General features: G+C 51.9%; 1 pseudogene; it reads right to left on the bottom strand.

Annotated features, from left to right (window-relative positions):
• Nucleotides 1-15,186: 15,186 nt before the first annotated feature.
• The window catches only part of LOC119315833, a 39,569-nt pseudogene continuing 34,743 nt past the window's right edge, over nt 15,187-20,012 (bottom strand).

Genomic DNA, 20,012 nt, shown 5'->3' with positions numbered 1-20,012 from the left:
CACAACCTGGGATACAGATCGAAAGAGGCGCAGGCCTCCTGCCTGGGATCCTCCTAAACTACTCCTGGTCATCGCCAGCGGGCTGCACGTAGTAGTAGGCACCTCCCAAGTAGTAGTAGTCGTCGTCGACGGTGGCGTCTGGCTCCTGGGCTCCAACGTCTGGTCGCAACAATCGAGTATAGAAAGGGGGAAAAGGGGAGCAAAGCAACCGTGAGTACTCATCCAAAGTACTCGCAAGCAAGGAGCTACACTACATATGTATGCATTGGTATCAAATGGAAAAGGCTATCATATGTGGACTGAACTGCAGAATGCCGGAATAAGAGGGGGATAGCTAGTCCTATCGAAGACGACGCTTCTGGTAACCTCCATCTTGCAGCAGGAGAAGAGAGTAGATGGTAAGTTCACCAAGTAGCATCGTATAGCATAATCCTAACCGATGATCCTCCCTTCGTCACCCCGTGAGAGAGCGATCACCGGTTGTATCTGGCACTTGGAAGGGTGTGTTTTATTAAGTATCCGGTTCTAGTTGTCATAAGGTCAAGGTACAACTCCAGGTCGTCCTTTTACCGAGGGACACGGCTATTCGAATAGATTAACTTCCCTGCAGGGGTGCACCACATTTCCCAACACGCTCGATCCCCTTTGTCCGGACACACTTTTTTGGGTCATGCCCGGCCTCGAAAGATCAACACGTCATAGCCCTACCTAGGCACAACAGAGAGGTCAGCACGCCGGTCTAAATCCTATGGCGCAGGGGTCTGGGCCCATCGCCCATTGCACACCTGCACGTTGCGTGGGTGGCCGGAGATCACACCTAGCAACCTCCATTACAAAGGAAGTAGCGTTACACGGTCCAACCCGGGGCGCGCCGCTCAGTCGCTGACATCACGAAGGCTTCGGCTGATACCACGACGTCGAGTGCCCATAACTGTCCCCGCGTAGATGGTTAGTGCGTATAGGCCAGTAGCCAGACTCAGATCAAATACCCAGATCTCGTTAAGCGTGTTATTTTGAAGTAACCGCGAGCGCCGACCAGGGCCAGGCCCACCTCTCTCCTAGGTGGTATCAACCTGCCCTGTCGCTCCGCCTCAAAGTAATAGTCGGGGGTCGTCGGGAACTCAGCCCCACCATTACCTGGATGGAGCCACCTGCCCCTTCAGCCCCCATCTCCAAACAGTATCACCGGTAATGTAACAGTGTAAAGTATATAGTATATGCCCGTGATCACCTCCCGAAGTGATCACGGCCCAGTAGTATAGCATGGCAGACGGACAAGAGTGTAGGGCCACTGATGGAACACTAGCATCCTATACTAAGCAGTAGGATAGTAGGTAAAGGTAACAACAGTAGTAGCAAGGACAGGATATGCATCAGGATAGGATAACGGAAAGCAGTAACATGCTACACTACTCTAATGCAAGCAGTAGAGAGAAGAATAGGCGATATCTAGTGATCAAAGGGGGGGACTTGCCTGGTTGCTCTGGCAAGAGAGAGGGGTCATCAACACCGTAATCGTACTAGGTAGCAGCGGCGTCGGTCTCGGTGTCTAGTGAGAGAAGAGGGGGAAGAAACAATAAATATTAAGCAAACAGATGCATAGTGTTGTATGACATGACAAGTATCGGTGCTAGGGATGCCCTAACGCGATACGAGGTGGTACCGGTGAAGGGGGAAACATCCGGGAAAGTATTCCCGGTGTTTATCATTTTCGGACAGATGAACCGGAGGGGGAAAGTTGCTTGTTTGCTATGCTAGGGATGCGTGGCGGATGAACTGGCTGCGTATCCGGATTCGTCTTGTCGTTCTGAGCAACTTTCATGTACAAAGTATTTTCATCTGAGCTACGATTTATTTTATATGATTTTCTAAAGTCTTAAATCATTTTTAGAATTTTCTTAATTAATTAATTCAACATTATCCAGAATAGTACATGTTGATGTCATCATGACGTCAGCATGACGTCAGCAGTCAATAGAGGTGTTGACTGGGTCGCTGACATGTGGGTCCCACATGTCATTGACTACTAACTAACTAACCAGGTTAATTAGATAATTAATGTTTAATTAGTTTAATTAGTGATTAGGTTAATCATAGCAGGATTAATTCTTTAATTAATTAATTAATTAACTAATTAATTATTAATTATATTTATTATTATTATTTAAACCCTTTTTTAACAGAAACGTTCTGGGTTGGGCCCACTGATCGTAGGCACATCGGCCTTAATGGGCATTCGGGCAGGCGGGTGCGGACGAAGCCGCAGCCCTGCCCGGTAACGAGGCGAGGCCCGAACGGGGCCGGGGCGGGCGCGTGGGCGCCGGCGCTCGATGCGGCCAGCGGGCGCGAGGGCCACGGCCACGGCGAGGTCATGGTCGGAGCGGGGCGCGGCGCGGCGGCCGTGGCCTGTGGAGAGGCAGCCGCGGGGAGGAGCGCTGGGGGCCGGCGCCGTCGGCTGTGGCCACGAACGTGTGCAGAGGAGGCAGGGGCGCAGGCTGCGGCAGGGCTGCAGCGGAGCTCGGGGGTGCGATGCGCTCTGCGCGCGTGGAGTGCAGGTGGTGAGCGCCGGCGGGACTAGCGGCAGCAGCTAGCGGGGACGAGGCCACGCGTGCGGGCCGAAACCTGGCCGGAGCGCGGCGGGGAGCGGGCGAAGCGGCACCAGTAGGCAGCGCAAGCGGGTGAGGGTGCGGTGGTGAGCGCGAGCGCGCGAGGGAGAGGGAGGGAGCGAGGTCGCCGGGGCGATGGCGGTGCGGGCGGTGTAGTGCAGCAGCAGTCTGCGGGAGCGGGGTGAGGCAGGGGCATGCGCGGCCGAGCAGGGAGGAGGCTGCGACGCGAGACAGCATCTACGAGCGCGCGCGAGGGATGGGAGCGCGCAGCGCACACGGGCGCAGGACGTCGGGTGAGCACGAGCAGCAGCCGGAGCGCGAGCAGCAGAGGTGGGCGCGGCCAGCGCCGGACGCAGCGGTGGCGAGCGAAGCCACGGGGAGGAGGTCGCGGGAGCGCGAGGGAGAGAGGAGAGGGGGTGCTCACGCGGACCGTAGGGTTTTGGCAGTAGGCTTAGGGTGGTCCAGCGAGGCGGCACCGGCGACAGAGAGGATGGCGGCGTCCGACGCGGGATCGAGGGTGCGGCGCAGGAACAACGGCCTCGGCACGGGGCAAGGTCGAGGACGAGTCGGTGACGGTGGTGGGGTCGACGACGGGGACGAGGTCGAGGCGGAGCGGCTCCGGCAGGCGGCGTCGATGACGAGGCGGCGGCGTACGGTGGCGGCCTCCTCCTCTCGATCCCGATCCAATCGGGGGAGAGAGGGGGACAGATATTTCGAGGGATGTCGGTGGGTGAGTGGGGAGTGGGGTGGTTATGGGGTGCGGGGGTGGGCCGGCCGGTTGGTTGGGCTAGGTGGGCCGGTGTCGTGCTGGGCAGGAGCTGGGGGGTCTGTTTTTATGTTTTTTTTTCTTTTTTTTGTTTAACCTTTTCCTTTTATCTATTTTCCTTTCTAACTTAGTTTCTATATATTTTAGTTTTATAATATACCCAGTCAGCACCTAAATTAGTATCATTAATATAGGCCACTGCCAAACCTAGTTTGATACCAAAACAACTTAGTTTAATATTTTTATAATTTAAAAAGCAATTAAATTGTTATTTCAGCTTTTATTTAGCTTAGGGCATTTAAACATTTTTAAAAAGGTTGGTTCCAACACCAAAATAAGTTAGGGATTATTTGCCACATGATGAACATTTTAGTTTTCATGTTTGGGAATTTCAAAATTTTACTTATTATCTGAATTTGAATTTGAACCGGATTTGGATCAACGTGAGATTAGTAACAGTAATAGTGGTGATGTGGCATCATTAGTGTGGGATTACTGTAGCTTAATTATCTGGGCGTCACACCACGGTCCTCAGACCCGTGGGGATCGCGCGTCGCGCCGGTCCCAGTGCTTGGATGAGCACCGAGTGTCGCTGGCGGTGGCGGAACGAGTGTCGTACCCACCGCTGCGTCCTCACTCGCCGGTTGTGTCGCCAACACCGCGGATTGCAGCGTCGCGACCGCCACACCCAGCTCGAAGACGCGTTGCTCCAGATCTGGTCGCCAAGTCAAGAGGTCGTCGACCTTGGCCGGCGTGGCTTGTTGGGCCTTGGTGTTGTCCGCGATGAGTGACTCCCATCGGTTGAGGAAGGATTGGATCGACGGATCCATCGATTCAAGGAGAGCTCGGCCTTGACGGGTGCTTCTGGTTTCTAGAAATTGCGCCAGATCGGCGAACGGAAGGGGTGGTGGACTGGTCTCTGGTACCAGATGTAAGAGTAGTGATAGGAGAGGCAATCTATTGCTTTGAATTACTGTAGCTGGTGCGATTACAAGCAGGAATACATGAATTGGGGAGTAACAGGAAGATAAAGTAGGGTTCGTGACGCCGCCGGTTCGGTGATCCACTGGATGCCTGGCTTCTCCCTCGCGCTGTCTTAAGTAGTGGCTGTCGTAGTTGGGCTTCACCGCGTACACTCTGGCCCAGCCACTCGAGAGTTGGGCTTCTTGGCCCGTGGTGGTCGTTAGGCAGCAGGTGAGTGGTGCGGGTCACTGCCCTGTGGGCCCCGCCGGTCGGCGACGCCGGTTGGGCTTGGTGCAGGAGTGGCGCTAACACGCAGCGAGGCCCCGTGCCTAGTACGTAGCCATAGATGGCATTTTTTTAATGTGCTGGACCGCGGGGGTCACTCTGAACGGAGGCTGAATCGCGCCCGTAGACACCGCCACTACACACCTTTCTGAGCAGGCCTCGGCCCCTATAGTATCCTTGATGCAGAGTGTTCTGAGCTAGCCTCGGCCCCAGTAGTATCCTTGGTGCAGAGTGTCCGGCGCCTGTTTTTTGTCACACGGACAATTGCAAGCTTCTCGATCCCTAGTTGAGATCTACGTTGCACCGATACGATGATACGGGATACGGCAATTTTTAGAAACATCAAATATGCGATACCACGAATATATATAAATAATTAGTAAAATGACATGTAATAAAAACAAACATAACAAAATGTCCTCAACTCCATTAGTTGCCTGATTGCCTCCAAGCCTCTTTTCTTTTCTAGTCTTGAATGATCATCCAGGTCCTCAACTCCTTATGGTGTATGCAAAATAAAAAATACATCAACAAGCAGCAACATCAGCACCCACTTCTATCCAACAAACATCAACAAGCAGCAATAGATAGAAGTGATAGCCTCCTTTGTGCAGCTATTTCTCTCGGTGTACTAGTACTACTACGGAAGCCAGCAAGCACAGCCAGGCAATAATCCAGCAAGCAGGCAAGCATACATCAAGCATACAACAAGCACACATCAGACATCACTCGGTGCTCAGGGAGATTGTTTACACTGCAACGGCATCGCAGATGACTCGAGGCGGGGAGTTGATTCTAGACTGTGTGGGCGACGACGGCGAGCCACTCCAGCTGGCGGAGGCGACAACGGCAAGCCACTACAGGCGGTGGCTGCGGCGGTGAGCGCCCTCGATCCCTTCCTCATGCGGTCAAACAAAGTGCGGGAGAGAGATTAGGTTTAGGTGTTCGTGGGCTATTGGGCTCGCTCGGGGCTGCGCTCGGTCGCTCGCTGTGTCCTAGTCGTGTCACAAGTGTGTCATTGTCGTATCAACATTTTTTTCTTTTTGTTTAAATCGAAAAAAACGGGATACTTCTCTGCATATCAGCGTGTCGGAGCCGTCTGGAATGGCGATACAGCACTTCTTGGCGTATTGATGCTACGTAGGTTGAGGTCCCTTCAAGAACACAACACCATCGTGTGTTGGCCCCACGGTGGGTGCCAACTGTCGTGGTTTTGTCACGGCAGATGGCCTAGTGTGAGGACTTCGTTGTGAGGCCATCGCAACTAGGTAGTAGCTTGAACAGGGTTGGACGAAATCGAGAGACGCGAGTTTTACCCGGGTTTGGCCCCTCGCGGTGGAGGTAATAGCCTACATCCTGCTGCATTGATATTGATGAGGATGATGATCTCGATTACAAGGGCGGTGTTTCACTGCCTCTATCTCGAGAGTGTGTACTTTGATCTTGTCTAAGACTTGTCTATCTATCTCAACTTGTCCCTCTTGGGATGCCTTGCCCCTCCTTATATAAGTTGAAGGTGCTGGCTTACATGTAGAGTCCTAGTAAGATTAGGACTAGTCTATCTTCTATTACAAGCCAGATACAAGTTCGGGTCTTGCTTCCCTTGCTAGGTCTTGCTCCTCTTGGACCTTCTCCGTGATCCGGCCTTCCAGGCCTCTCCTTGAGTCGGCCCTCTCACGAACCGCCAAGTCCGGGCGGGTTACCAATGAGGCGCCAAGTCCCTGCTGGGTCATACTTCAGGTCGGGTTATACCATGGGGTACATCCTTGACAGAACTCTAATGATAAGAACCAAATCGGAAAGAAGCAACGATATGGTAAACAAACACTCATGGTTGTTCCACAAACATAAGCAAGCATGACATGGCATGGGCGACAAACAATTAACTATAGGTTAAGTGAAGCTGGATATGCAACTATTTTGCATATCGACGGAACTCCTCATTTAAAGAAAGGTTGCCATGTTTATCCGTGCTTATCTTGTCATAGTTTTCCATGCTTAGGGTTATGCTAAGTTATGTCGTCTATACTTGATATTGCTTAGGTTACCACACATGTTAAGCTAGCTCTAATGCTTTTATGTTTGTATGCTTCTGGAGATTATTATATATAACACTCCCTTTGTTCCATAATATAGTGTGCATGGATTTTTTGAAAAGTCAAACTTTACAAACTTTGACCAAGTTTGTAGAGAAAGTTATTTATATCTACAATACCAAATATATATATATATAATATGAAACTGCTTATAACAAATCTAATGATATATGCTTCGCATTATATATGTTACAAAAATCTCCAAAAACTTGGTCAAAGTTTGTGAGATTTGACTTTTCAAAAAATCTATATGCACTACATTACAGAACGGAGGAAGTATGTGATAAAGGCAACGGTGGGAGGCCATGCTTAGAGCATCGGTGATTTGTTCCACTCGAGCCGCACTAGGACCCGAGTTCTTGTTATCTTGTTCCCAGACTAAGCGTGCTAACCACTAACGGGAGGTTTAATGGGACCCTCCTCCACTTAGTACACTACAACAGACCTATCCAGGAGTCACTTAGTTTGGGCTTTCCATTTGGCATATGCATCGTTGCATGAATCATCATCGTCTAGGGTAAGTATGAGATGTTTCTATTCTTGTTTCATTGGGTGAGGTTATCACAGAAAGCTTACATACACATCGGAGTCTACCCTACCTAGAACCTCTCGCGATGGTTGGGTCCGACTCAGAGCAAAGACTGGACTCTTTATTTAGGTACAACTCAATTGGGTGACTCCCTGGACTTGTTTGGAGCATAAGTGAAGTTGTTGTGTCGATCACCACTCTACTAGCATACACTACTTGAAGTGTGCTACTCATGGGCCTTTAAGAGATGATTGAGCATGTATGGGTAACTTGGTGCATGACGGCGTCATGGACTAGGGGGTGCTAATCATGTCGACCCCTACTCATGGGTTGGGACGAGGACCCCCAGACGACTAACAAGTGGGCCATGTTTGCCATGCCCGACTACATACTCAAGATGGAATCCCTCGAAGACTTGGTGCATACTTCAAGGCACGTTTGCATCATCGGCATGTTTATCCCTTCATGTAACCGACCTACATGTAACCCTAGGTACCCTCAATGCCTATACAAGCCGAGGGGTTTAGTTTGTACGGTTAGAGACATTCACATACGACCTCGAGGTAGATCATCATGTACTTTGTACCCCATCCACAATAAATATACTAAAAACAGGACGTAGGGTTTACCTTTTCATGAGGGCCCAAACCTGGGTAAAACATTTTCCCCTCTTTGTCATGTTACCATCTAGCCAAGATCACCAGCTCAGGGGCCCCTACCCGAGATCCACTGAATTCAACCCTAACAGTCCACCCCTGTTAGGTTAAATCTTTTTGAATAATCGTGTCTATGGTTATGGGCGACTTGAAGATGGTTTATTTCATCATAGAACAACTTCAACTTATAATTAATAAAAGTTGCCAATCACGTAAGTTCCTTGTGAATTCTTCTCCGTGGGTGATGCGAAGGGGAAGGCAAGGTTGTGTTATGGTTGCGGTTAGGTTAGGTGGATAGAGTAGATGGCTCGTATGCTCTCTTACCTTGTATGCCCTCTGTTACCATATCTCTAGTTGTTATAAAATTGGTAGAACCTAAAATTGATGAAACACCTAATAGATGAAAACTAAAAATTGTTAATCAAGTGCTCCTCCAAAATGGTTGGGAACACCATTTAAGGGCGAATAGGTCATCCACCCAGTGCCACTACCCACTTCTACTAAGGCTGGGCTTAATGGAAGCAAGAGACTTGGTGGCAACAACCAGAATTATGTATTATTTAATCACGGAAATGCCATGTTAAGTACACCTATCAGAATCGGGCGAGCCTGGAGTCGGCATTTTTTAAACCATGTGAGGGGATTTTCTTGGAATCGGCTGATGGTAAGCATCCAACAAAAAACAATCTAAACAAAGAAAGTATTTCCAAAATAGATCATAGATTGTTATGGCGCTGCTAGAAGGAGGACGCGAGAGGGCCGGCCGGGGGCCTTTTGCCCACGGCCGGGCAAGATGGAAGGGATTTCCTTCTTAATTCTTGCTTGATTAGATTGATACATCTCCTCTCTTTATATAGAGAGGTTTACTTGACTCCCAAGCAAGGCTTACTTGACCCCTAAGAAAGCGACCCTTATCTCTAATTAACCCTAAGACTAACGGGCTATACCGCCAGCCCAGGCCATTAGGCCCATTACGTACTCTAACACTACACCCCACCTGGACATGCAGCTTGTCCTCAAGCTGCAGCCTAACCAACTTATAACCATGACTCGAGGCAACACAAACCTAACACCTAAAAACAAGCCTTTTACATCTCGGCTTGTTTTATTACTCTCAACCTGAAATGGACTCGGATGATTTATTTTGGACCTCTTAACAAAAAGTGGATACCATCCGCACGTCGGACGTGCACGTGTACAGCCACCTGGATCCCATGGACACCATCTGGACAAAAGCAGTGCATGTGTATGGCCACCTGGAAGTGGTCGCAAGAGCGACCAGCAGAGGCGCCCTCGCGGCGGCCGGCGGCGGAATGCAGTGGTGCTACGCGGTGCGCTCTTGTCGGTGACACCATGCCTTCTCCCCGCCGGACGGCTGTTGGTCGGCACCACACATAGAAGAGTGGAGGGTTGTTGATGGACAATGGCGAGGAGGGGTGCGCCTCCCCAACCGCCGATGTCGCAGACTTTGAGGGCGTTGTCCGTGGGGAAAACAGCATGCCCAAGATCCCCGACGCAGCGGACGAGATCGAGGTCCTTTGCGCAGCGAAGCACAACTGGGAGGAGCGGCAGCTGCAGACCACGCAACTCCCGCACACGCCGACGCGCTAGGAGGCTGCGTGCAGCAGCCTGCAGCCTCACCGTTGCCGACACGTGGCGGGTAGTGGTCCAAGCTGGAAGCGGTGACAGCGGCGGCGGAAGCTTGATCTACTGGATGGGGACGCCCTGGGGAAGCGGTGATGGCGACGGCGGGAACTTGATCTGGTGGATCGGGACTCCCGTCGGCGCGGTCGATGCGGGGCCGGAGCTGACCGGTGATGGCTGCTGCAGTTGCAGCGGCTGCTGCGGCGGAGCGCCGGGCGCAGCGGAGGTCGCCAGGAGCGGTGGCTGCCACTGCAGCCAGGGCGGGGCGGTGGATGGCAGCTGCTGCAGCGGCCTGATGAGCGCGGCGGAGGCCACCTGGTGCGGCGGCTGCCACGGCAGCCAGGACGGGGCGGTGGTGGCGGTGGATGGCAGTTGCAGCGGCTGCTGCAGCAGCCCGACGAGCGCGACAGAGGCCGACTGGTACGGCGACTGCCACAGCAGCCAGGACGGGGCGATGGATGGCAGCTGCAGCGGCTGCTACAGCAGCCCGGCGAGCGCGGCGGGGGCCGCTTGGTGCGGCGGCTGCCACGGCAGCCACGGCGGCGCGGTGGCGGTGATGGGTGGCGCAGCCGGGTGCGGCCCATAGGACCCGGCCAAGAACAGATGGATCTCCTGGACCGCCTGTGTTAGGTCCCGCAGCGCCCCGGACACCTCCGGGGTGAGGACGACGGGGGCGGGCGCGACGGAAGATCCCGGCGCGGGCAGGAGCGGGGCGACGGTCGTGACCGGCAGCGGAAGAGACGGGTTGGGCGGCGGTGAAGACATGATCGAACCGAAGCTAGCTGATACCAAATTGTTATGGCGCTGCTAGAAGGAGGGCGCGAGAGGGCCGGCCGGGGGTCTTTTGCCCACGGCCGGGCAAGATGGAAGGAATTTCCTTCTTAATTCTTGCTTGATTAGATTGATACATCTCCTCTCTTTATATAGAGAGGTTTACTTGACTCCCAAGCAAGGCTTACTTGACCCCTAAGAAAGCGACCCTTATCTCTAATTAACCCTAAGACTAACGGGCTATACCGCCAGCCCAGGCCATTAGGCCCATTACGTACTCTAACATAAATAATTCTAGAAATTGCCCACAAATCGAGGCTTTTAACCAATTTGATGGTAAGAAATCTCGGGACCAAGAAATTCATTTCATACAATTGAACATTTTCAAATTGTTTCTTTTCTAGAGCAAAAAAAAGTTGTGCCAAATTTACTTATTTGTCACTCCTTGGCTATCAAACCTTCCAATTCCAGTTTCAAAATCTTACTCTGAGAAGTCATTAATTGGTGACAATTCTTTGAGCTTCGCTTGGAAGCAATCCACAGACTCAAGCAGTAAACCAGTGAAGGGCACAAATAGCATAAAGAAATGTAACCAACTTTTACTGAAAAAGCAACATTTGCCAGCCAACCAATCATGAACGACCACTCATGAGTCCGTCATAATTTATTTCTAGGCACTCCAACTCTTAGACCATCCACAGACACTGACCGGTCACGCCTCATAATGCATTCCACATTCGTATACCTCAAATTAGAAATCTCAAATCCATATTATTACATGCAATGTAGCGATCTTTAAGCAGAGCTCGTCCCGTCGTTGTGCCCATGTCCAGCGGCTGGCTGCGCTCCCCAGAGTGTTGGTCCGGTCGCCGGCAAGGTAGCGTATGGCATGGAACATGAGTCGCCTCATGGAATTCAAGGCGCCGCCTTCTCCCATGCCCTACTCTTTCTCCTCGGAGCCCGGAATCTATTGGGTCCCGGTGGATGTCAGATCAATGATCGATCCATCTTGGGACGAGCTGGCGACATCCACCATGATGTTGTTGCGGCACCCGAACTGGTGCACCATAAGGGGCACCAAAGAATGTGACTCCGCCTCACCGGCGCCCACTGTCACGAGGCTATAGCCGCCTCTCGCGCCCGCTGCCTCGCACGGCGGGCATGACACGGCACACCAACAGAGGGGTTGTGCGTCCGCCACCGCGTTCGGACATCAGACAGACCGCACCACCTTCGGTGAGGCAGCAATGGCTTCCCTAGCACCAGATCCATGCGCCATTTGGGCAGACTCAATGGATTTCTGATGGAAGGAGTCCAAGCGTTGTCGTGCACGGGCCTCCTCCCGGTAGCGGCCAAGCGCAAACCGGACGGCCATCTCCTCCTTGGGGATGCGTGGGTTGAGCTCAGGGTCGACGGATCTGGAGGTGAAGGACATGGATCCATTGTCCGCCATGCCAGAGACAGTCTGAGGTGAGCTTGGGTGGTAGAGGGAGTGTAGTGGGGTGGCTAGGGTTTGGTCAGGAGAATATATGTGGGGTCGGGTGGGCCGGGTCCAACGGCAGACGCGCCCGGGCGTCACCGTATCCATTCCATATTTGGGCTGGATATGAGGGTGCCGGTCAGCCCGGGCGTTTGAGGTACCTGTCTGGGTCAAAATTTCATGACCTGTCACTACCGGGCGAGCCGCCCGGGCGTTTGAGGCCAATTTGGGGCGCCCACCTGTAGATACTCTTAGGGCATAAACTATGATGGCATATGGATACAGATGCCCCGTGAGAAAAAGTAGTTTGAGGCACCTGCATTGATTATTTTTTTCTCCCCAATGCAATCAACCACTAGTGGGCCTCATCAAGGAATAAAAAAATAAAGACTCTAGTACACATGCATCTCTACTCTCCACTACAACTTTTTTAGCTTTTTACACCAGACCACACATTTCTCTCCAAGCACCTGCCTCCTGCAGAGGATCCCGCTTCCCTATCTGAACCTACTTTTCTTGTCATCCGATCCTACATGGTATGTGAGGCATCACCCTGGGGCTATGCATTGGCCATGCCCTTAGAGCATCTCCAATAGAAGATGTAGATGCAAAAATAACTACCTTTTGCATCTCCGAGGCCCAAAAACACCTCTCCAACAGATGTTGTAGATGAAAAAATACATCTCCGCCTCCCGGAGATGTAAAATACAACACTTCAAGTTCCAAATTTGCATCTCCACCATATGGAGATGTAAAAACTCAACCGCCCGCCAACTGCCCAACTATCGCTCCATTCTCTTCTCCGCGACCAGCCGCCACCCGACTCCCGCCCGTCCACCTCCTTCTCGCTGCCAGTCGTCGCCGATGACCCCACCGCCTTCTCCGACTCCGCTGCCGGTGCCCTGACCCACCTCGTCGCGGTTGCCACCTCCGCGCCAACTTTCCCCAATGTGGCCTCCGCCTCCATGTTGCCGCCCTGGATTTTCCCCACCCCGGCTGGTCGTCGTCGCGCCAAAGGCGCTTGCAAAGAAGCAAGGGGGCACCAAGCCACGCGGTGGAGGCATGAAGCGGCCAACAGCGTAGGGCCGCAACCCGACGGGGAACCAACCTCAGCCAGCCAAAATCTCGAAGCCGGACATGGCAACGGCGGGTGATTTGCAGCCGCTACCGACCTTGGCGTCCTCCTCCGGCACGGAACTCCTCATCCACCTCCGCCAACGGCAACCGCATCCAACGTGTTCGACGATTTGTGGCAAAGGTAAAAAAATCGTTTGTGCGTTTGTTTGTTGTTTCAATTATCGATTCCCATAGAATGTGAAGTTGATTACGTGTACGTCCATTTATAGTCTTGATGATGAACCTTTCATGCGTGCAACAAATGTGACAAATGATGATTATTCACATGATATGCATCAGAAGAATATGAAACTCAACAATATTGCGATGGATATCTCGACATGGATGATGAGGGCTTCGTTATGAAGGGAAGAACCACAAATTATACCAACGTCGAAGATGTGTTAATTTGCATCGCATGGAAGAAAGTCTCTCAAGATGCAACCGTTGGGACCGACCAATCCACCAACACTTATTGGCAACGCATCAAGGAGTACTTCGTTGAGAGCAACACTAGCGGACACTATCGTGACTCTTTGTCAACGTTGGGACACCATCAACGTCGAATGTCAAAAGTGGGTCGGTTGCTCGACAAATGTTGATCGCATGAACCCGAGTTGTTGCGGTGATAGTGACTTAGTAATAATCATTTGTTCTTGTGTGCTTTCTCTACTTTCCGCAATTGTTGAAATGTTGACCAGTTTGATGATGGCATGTTGGTTGTTTTTTCTAAAAAAATGATTGTGCGAGGATTATTTTGAGATAAGAACAACAAAGGAGAGAAGAGGAAGAAGAAAGGAAGAGCTTTCACTTTTCATCATTGCTACAAAGAGCTCAAGGATGAGGAGAAGTGGAAAACTAGAGAAGTTTTCGATGCTTCGAAGAAGAAAAGTGTGGTGGTGGAGGATGAAGAAGATGGCCCTGGTGATGAGAAAAGGAGCCCCACCCCTCACTTGGCGACTAGATCGATAGGCCCGATGGAACTAAGAAAGTGAAGGAAACCAAGGCCGGAGACAATGATCTCAAAGAAGGATTTGATGACATCATCATTGCGAGGAAAGAGTATGCAGAAGAAAAAAGATTGTTGAAACTCAAAGAACTGGAGGAGAGGAGTGAAGCCGAGAGACAGAGGGCGGCGACCGAAGAGAGGTTGGCGGCGGACGAGGAGAGAAAGGTTGAGCTTGAGGAGAGAAAGGCGATGGCCGAGGAGGTGAAGATGGTGGAGGAGAAAGCACTCAAGTTTATGTTCATGGACTTATCTACTCTTGATGCAAGGAAAAGGCGTATGTCAAACTTTGTCATGATGAAATACTCATGAAGAAGCAAATGCTCATGAGAAGCATGATGGGAGGAGGAATGGGAGGTCCCATGGGCGGAGGAATTGGAGGTGGAATGGGCGGGTACATGAACATGATGGGAGGTGCCGTGAATGGTGCATTTGATGGAAACATGGGGATGGCTTTGGTGGCAACATGGATGATGGCTTCGGTTGCATGGGAGGTGGCTTCGGCGGCAACATGAGCGGCATGAGAGGTGGCTTCGGCGGCAACATGAGCGGCATGAGAGGTGGCCTCAGCGTCAACATGATGAGTGCATGGGAGGTGGCTTTGACGGCAACATGAAGAGTGGCATGGGAGGTGGCTTCGACAACAACATGATGAGTGGCATGGGAGATGGTTTCGGTGGCAACATGAGCGGCATGGGAGGTGGCAATGAAGGTGCTTTCGGTGGAGTTCGCGGCAATGAGACTTCAACGCAAGAAAACATCGACAAAGCCATTGATGATGATCATACCACTATCCATAATGGCACTAGTGACAACGGAGAGGACGCAAACTAGGTGATGTCTATGTGCATTTTTATTTGTTGGACCAAGAGCTTCGTTTGAGACAATTGAATTTTGCTTGTAGGATTTAAAATTATGGTTGATGATGCACTTTTTGTTGATAGAATTATGAAAATTTAATATGCAAATGCAGCTGGACCGCCGGCCGGTATTACATCTTTAGTTTGCATCTTCTATTAGAGTTGCTCTTTTACTTCTTCGTTTTGCATCATCTGTTGGAGTTGGCACTTTTTTGAAGATGCAAAAAGCACCTTTTGGAGATGTAACTCTCCAAATTTGTGCTCTTATGTCACTGTTATGTCATTGTTAGGCAATCTCAGGTCTGCTATCCAGCTTTTCCAACCCAAATGCGACATGGCCCACTACAAGAGCATCTCGTCCCATCAACCGTTGTGGGAAAAACTCAACAAATTAAACCGACATGGGCACAAAGTAAAATAACAATGCGCATAAGATAGAGACTGCATTCCTGTTTACTATTTCGCCCCCGGATTGAAATGGACGAATAGTAAGTGATCCAAAGAAGGATCCCTGTATTTGGCTTGCTAACTAACCCCACTTTTCGTTGCTCTCCAGTGGAAAACGAACGAAATAACACATTTTTAAGCCGTGGAACCCAAGCCACGCATTTACAACATCACCAAACCTCAAGGAATAAGTGAACTATGTACATCTGTTTATACATTAAGTCAGCTCTTGTAAATCATTTTCCTTCCTGTGCTGAACTGAAGCTTTCGGGGCAGGAGCATTGTGCTCTATATAGTCATCCAAAGCTTCCTCCTCGTCTGAAGATAGAAGCGATGACCCCATCCATGTCTTGAAGCCATCGTTTACACGCCTCTGCCCCTCTGCGCCTCTGGGATCACCTCAATTGTGGTCTCGAGCATCTCAAGGCCCACAATATGGCTAGCATAATCGCCCTCCTCTGCCGCTTTCCTTCTCAAGAAGGCGGCTGTACCACCGTAAAGGATAACTAAACCCCATGCTGCAATTTCATAGCACCAGAAGAGAGGAATCGAACAACTACTTCCAAGGGCCAGAAGCATTGATCCAAAGACTATTGCCATGAGACCAAATATGAGGGCGGAAACTGCATTCACTATAGCCAGGCAACGCATACCACCTGCAGTTCAAAGTTGATATTAATTATCTATGATAAGTATGGTTATGTGTGCGTAATAGGTCCTACACAAACTGATATGGAACTAATACTACCAAGCTGCATTAGAAAGTGTAAAGCACAGCTATATGAAATTATTTTTCGAGAAAACGCAAAGGACTCTTTGCGTTTCATTTCATTGAAAAGATGAGAAGATACAATCCTCCTAGGAGGTGGTGGTTACATGGATTGGCAACCTATCAGTGGACATCCCAGTTGGTGGGGAGGACTACCCTGAGACCCAAAGCGCCAGCTTGTGCCCAACATTTGGCTTCGGCCTTAATCCTATCTACGAAATTATCAGCCATATGAAATTATGTCAATTTATAACTGATGTGGTGATAAGTCGTTATATTGGATCAGAACAAATCTGCAACATGATCATGGCCATCGGATGATACAAAAGATTCAAGAGACAGAGTCATCGAAAACAGTTCGCTCCCCATTTATTACCCATTTTTACGACATGCCACTGCAATTAGTATAAATATATGAGTATTTCTTCATTCAAGCTCCTCATGATCTTGTAGGTGCAAATCCAGAGATATAGATTTTCTCCACTTATAACTGTGTTTAATACTCCCTCCGTCCAATAATATAAGAGCGTTTATATACTAAACTAGTGTCAAAAACACACTTATATTATGGGGTGGAGGGTGTCAAAAACGCTCTTATATTATGGGACAGAGAGAGTAGTTAATACCACTGTTAAGCGGAGAAGTATTTGTTAACGTAACTCACCTCATGGCTGGAATGACATGGCGATTGTGATGATACCAAAGGTGAACTCCCAGAAAAGGTGACGCAATTAAGGCCGATAAGTCTATGCAACGCTGTTTATAAAGTACTCCCTCTGTAAACTAATATAAGAGCGTTTAGATCACTACTTTAGTATTCTAAACGCTCTTATATTAGTTTACGTAGGGAGTACTTCCTAAGATGGTAGGGGGCAGTTTGAAGCTAATCTTGCCAGAGGTGATCAGTCCAACACAGACCTGCCACAGGTGATCAGCCCGACACAGATTGCATTCATGCCAGGGCGACTGATTACAGATAACGTCCTGGTGGCCGACAAAAGCTATCACACAATTAAGAATAAGAGGGAAGGGAAAGGATTGTGTGCTTTAAAACTGGATAAGCACAAAGCCTGTGATCGAGTTGAGTAAACATTCTTAAAGGAGATAATGTTGAAACTGGAATTCCATGAGAATTGGGTCAATCTTGTGATGCATTGCGTCTCAACAATGGAGCACCGTGATCGTTTCAATTATGAGACCACGAGTTTTTAACCTACAGGGTACTCAGGCAGGGAGATCCCTCGTCGCCCTACCTCTTCCTACTATGCACAGAGCACAGAGGGACTGACTGTTATTATCCCACGGAGAAGAAAATGGGAATTTGTTCTACCCACAACCTGGGATGTCCACTGATTTTGTGCTTTTCTATGTACTGCTTACCTCCTAGGAGGATTGTTCTACCTTTTCCATGAAATGAAATGCAAAGGTCCTTTGCGTTTTCTCGGAAAAAAAATTGGGAATTTGCATGGTATTAGGGTATGTCAGAATGCTCAGGCTATCAGAAATCTCTTGTTTGCGGATGATTCCGTGATTCTTATGAAAGCCCATAACCAGAATGTGGAGTGTTCAAAATCTCTGCTCGAGTCTTATTGCGAGGACGGCCAGAGGGTGAGCATTGAAATATCCAGTGTTTTATCTTCAGCCCCAATACTGAAGTGGTGTTAGGGCATCTCCAGCCGTTGGCCACCCAGGAGGGGCAAAAAATCGCCCCCTGGGGGCGCACCGGCGCTAAACCGCGCACTGGAGCGTGATGCCCCCTAGTCGCGGCCCCCCACGGGTTTTTAAAATGTTTAAATTCGGCGCAAACACAACGCAAACACGTTCGAGTTCGTTCAAATTTAAACATATTTTACAAAAAAAAGGAAAAACTACCGCGGGCTACCCCCGCCGTCTCCCTCGCCGCCCGCCTCGCCGCCCCCCCACGCGGTTCTACATGCCGAGGAGGCTGTAGAACCGCGTGTAGTCACCGCCGTCGTCGTCGTCGTCGCCGCCCCCGCCCCTGCCGACGCCTCCGCCGTCCCTGCTGCATCCCTCCCCCGGTTGGCGCGGCGGGTTGGACGGTCCGGGGGCATCGTCGTCGTCGTCGCTGTCGAGGACCACGACGCCGTGCTCGTCCTCGCGCCCACGCTTGCGGGCGGCGATCTCCTCCAGGGCCCGGTGCTGCCGGACCATCTCGTCGCGGAGGTAGTCGTCCCGCGCCCACCGCAGGGCGTCCTCGTCGGAGAAGCCACGCCGGGCTACCTCCTCGTACTCCGCGGGGAGGCCGGGCTCCGGCTTGGGCTCGACGAGGACGAAGCGGCCGGTGGGGGAGGCGTTGTCGCCGATGCGGACGCCGGAGCTGCGGGTGCGCGCGCTGACAGGCGTGCCCTAGGGCTCCGGCTTGACGGGGCGGAGGTGGAGGCAGGGGGAGCCGCCGGACGAGGAGGACCCCCCGGTCTCCATGCACCTCGGGGTCCAGGAGCTTCCCCGGCGGCGTGGGAAGGACGGGGGAGCGGGGTGCTCGAGGCGCGGCGTGTTGCCGCCCTCGATGTACTCGAGGACGGCCTCCAACGTGCGCCCGGGCACGCCCCATCACCGACGCCGGCCGACGGCGTTGAGCCTGCCGGAGGGCTCGACGCCGTTGGTGGCCTCGAGCTGCTCGGCGTGACGGCGGCAGAAATAAGGCTCCTAGAGCGGGCTGTCGGGGACGTACCGTGGCCCCTCCCTCGCCGCACGCGGCAAGGACGAGCGGATGCGTGCGATCTCCGCACGCCGCGCCGCGCTGGTGGGTATCGGGGGCACCGGCACGCCGCCGGCGCTGATCCTCCACGCCCCGGGCACCCGCATGTCCGGCGGGACCGGGTACTCGGCCTCGAAAAGGAGGCGAGCCTCGTTCTCGTGGAGATGGCGGCGGCCGAAGCCGTTCGCCGCCGCGCCGTCGCCTGGGAAGAGCTCGGCCATGGGTGTGATGAACCGGAGACGGCGAGAGAGAGGAGAGGGAGGAACGACGACGGCGAGAGAGTGCGAGTCGCCGAGTGCGCTGGGGCGCGTCTTATATAGGCCGAAGCGGCGCCCGTGCGCGAGCCGCCGTGAGTACACGTGGCGGGCGAGGGACGCGCGTCATCCGGTCTTCACTGCGCCGCCCGTGAGGCATCAATGGCGCAGGCTGACCGGCGCGGCAGCGCGGCAGCTTTGGCATTGATTCGCCGCGGGAAACGAGGCGATGAGGACGACGAAGGGGCGAGAAGAGGGTAGAGTCGCTGACGCGGCGGGCCCGCGGCTGTTTCACGCCAAAACAGTTCGCCCCGGCGCCCCTGGGCGCCCCCCAAGCCGGCAAAAATCGGGCTCCTGGGGGCGCGACTGGGCCGATTTTTCGGCGCCGGCGCAAAAAAAAACGCCTGGGAAGGCCTTTCTGGGGACGCGGCTGGAGATGCCCTTAAGGGGCAGATTTGTAGAACCCTGAAAGTTACGACTGAGGCACTTAATGACAGATACTTGCGGTTGCCAGCTATAGTGGGCAAGGACAGAACTGACTGCCTTCCGTACCTAGTTGATCTGAGTGAATAAGAGGATTAAGGAGTAGCATGAGAGGTTTTTATGGGCTGGAGAGTAAGAAGCCCTTCTCAAGTCAGTTGTACAGGGTTCTCAAACAAAATCTTGCACTTCCAGTCCCATGTCGGAGCCGATCCTGGTGCCTGCTGCCACCTCCCTCCACAAACTAACTCGTTCCCCTCCACCTTCCCCAAGCCCACTCACACCGACTAACCCCCGTGAGCGTGTCCTTTGACTTGGCCACAGTGCTGCTTGGATCGGCGGGCAAAGACTTGGTGCTTTCTAGCCCGGAGTCGGTTGACTCTAGGAGGCGCCCTAGGCCAAGGTGTATGGCATGGTGTCTGACCTCAAAGGGAAGCAGGTCGTCGCAGATCAAGTTGCTCTATCTTTCAAGGCTATCGTCAATTGTGGTTGCACCAAATCCCATCCTCTCAAACAGCTCATCGAAAGGAGGGATGGATTGAAGTCAGGAATAAGCAGGGTAGTC

Source organism: Triticum dicoccoides, chromosome 6A, assembly GCF_002162155.2.
Source record: "Triticum dicoccoides isolate Atlit2015 ecotype Zavitan chromosome 6A, WEW_v2.0, whole genome shotgun sequence".
In the NCBI taxonomy this organism is placed as follows: Eukaryota; Viridiplantae; Streptophyta; class Magnoliopsida; order Poales; family Poaceae; genus Triticum; species Triticum dicoccoides.
This window is presented reverse-complemented; position numbering and strand designations above follow the sequence as displayed.